Consider the following 2,737-nt stretch of genomic DNA (forward strand, 5'->3'; position numbering starts at 1 on the left):
CTGTCAGATTGCATCATTCAAGAACAAAACCTGCATTTTACCATAAAGTGTTCCCCACTCCCCTTTGAATTTAAGAGGGTATCTTTTGGGATACCCTTGGCTGGTGTCTAATAATCCAGCAATCTTTCTGGAAATTTCCCTACCGATACATGCCTTTGTGAGTGTTAAATGCATGTTCATATATCCATGTATTATTCACAGCTGTGTTGATTGTAGCAGCGAAAAAAGGCAGAATTAACTGAGGTCCCCCGGTAGGGGATGGCTAAATAAAAGCCATCTTTTTATGCTGTAGCATAAAAAGAAGATGGACTTGTAGTTGCTGATAAGAATGGATTTCTAAGATATAAGTAAAGAAAAGCAAGATACAGGACAGTTTACATGCTACAATGCCACTTGTGCAAATATATGTGTAGTTGTATACATGGAAACACTCCTGGAAGGATACATAGGAACCAGTATCAGGGTGATTACTCTTGGCGGGGGACAGGACTGGAATTGAGGGGTGAGGGGCACAGTGGGAGACTTTTACTTTTTGGTTAAGCCTTCCATACCAATATATATACACACACGTTCACAAGATTTTATTTTAGCGTATACATGTATATATTTCATGTATGCTAATGTATATAGAGTCTGGTGTATATCTTATATATCTTCCATACTTATAACTTAATAGGACTTCCACTTCTGGCCAAGATTGGATAATAGAGATTGGCTGTACTCTCCCAACTGAAACAATTCAAAAACACTCAGAATATATGATTTTTAAGTCACTGGACATCAGACCATGAAGGACAGTCACCCCTGAGGGATGAGAAACAAATGAAGCCAGTTGTACAATTAGGCCAGGCTCACTGCCTGGACAAAGCTTCCAGACTGTGGCACAATTCCTTGAGTTGAGGAGACAGAGCTGGGAAGGCAGGGCACCAGTGTCGCCAGAGTCCAAAGGACAGAGCTTTAAAGTGGAGGGAGCTACCCACAGCGAGCTCTGGACATATGCAGAATGGCCCTCTTGGGGAATCATCCTGAAGGATTAGAGGGAACCATCCCCTGAGCTCCCATGGGGTGCGGAATAGCTCCCTATCCCACCAACCACAGTAGAAAATTTCATAACTTGGGCAGCATCAAGTCAAATACTCAGGAGGATTTTGCCTTCATGTTAGGACAAAATTAGCCCAGGACTTCTAAGGAAGCTTAAAAGCAAGATCTCAAAAGATAAAAATCTTTCCAGTCAATTAACCATGCCCCAGAAAAAAAGATCAAGAATACTTGTAAAAGGAGTAAAATTTTCAGCACTCAACAAGGTAAAATTCACAATGTCTGGCATTTAATAAAAAATTACCAGGCAGGCAAGGAAGCAGGAAAATATGATTGATAATCGGTGTGGGGGGAAATCAACCAATTGAAACCAAACCAGGAATCACACAGATAATAGAATGGGTAGGCAAGAACATGTTAAAGATTTTTTAAAAATTTATCCATTTGAAAGAGAGAGAGAACATGAGCAGGAGGGAGGGGCAGAGGCAGAGGGAGAAGCAGGATCCCTGCTCAGCAGGGAGCCCGATGTGGGGCTGAAACCCAGGACCCTGGGATCATGACCTGAGCTGAAGGCAGATTCTCAACCGACTGAGCCACCCAGGTCCCCTGAGAAGGACACTTTAAACATTATAACTCCATTACATGTGTTCAGGAAGCTAGACAACAGATAGGATACGTTGAGTGGAGGCATGGCAGATATATACACACAAATACGTACACATACCTGAATTGAACATTGAGAGATAGAACTACAATGTCTGTGATGAAAAATACACAAGACGGGATTATAGGGCTGCTGTAAAGAATCACAGATTGGGGGGATTAGAAACAGCAAAAACAGATTTTTTTTAAATTTCATTTATTTATTGGAGAGAGAAAGCATGGTGCGGGGATGGGGGGGTAAGAGGGAGAGGGAAAAGCAGGCTCCCCACTGAACAGGGAGCCCAGGACCCCAAGAGCTGAAGTCAGGTGCTTAACTGAATAAGCCACCCAGGTGCCCCCAGAAATGTATTTCTCCCAGTTCTGGAGCCTTTAAGTCCAAGATTAGGGTGCCAGCCCAGTCGGTTCTGGCAAGGCTCTCTCGCTGGCAGATAGATGGCCACCTTCACCTTCTCTCTGTGTCCCAATATGGCCTTTCCTCATGTAGACAAAGTGAGCTCCCTGATGTCTCTTCTTATAAGGGCACTAATCACATCACAAGACCCAAGACTCACAGCCACCCTAATCACCTCCCCAAGGCCCAGCTCCTAACACCACCACATGGGGAATCAGGGCTTCTATATAGGAATTGGCGTGGGGTGGGGGGAGACCAACATTCAGTCCATAACTCGGCAGATTGGGATAATGCAGAAGAAAAAATCGGTGAAGTTGAAGACAAAGCAATAGAAAGTCTCCAAAAAGAAATAGAAGACTGAAAAAAAAAAACTATAAAATGTTGCTGAGAGAACTTTAGAAGAACCTAAATAGAGCGCTATATTATGTGTGTGGACAGGAACCCTCCATAAGTGTTAAGATGTTACTTCTACCCCAGTTGAAGGTCAAAGTCAAAGCAAACTCCAATGAAAATCCCAGCAGGTTTTTTTCTTTTTTTTTTTCTGGGTAGAAACTCATAAACCGGTTCTAAAATTTAAATGCAAATTCAAAGGACCTAAAATAGCCAAAAACAATGTTGAAAAGCAAAAAGGAGGAGGATATAGAC

The sequence above is a fragment of the Canis lupus genome, chromosome 8 (assembly GCF_048164855.1).
Source record: "Canis lupus baileyi chromosome 8, mCanLup2.hap1, whole genome shotgun sequence".
Taxonomy (NCBI): Eukaryota; Metazoa; Chordata; class Mammalia; order Carnivora; family Canidae; genus Canis; species Canis lupus.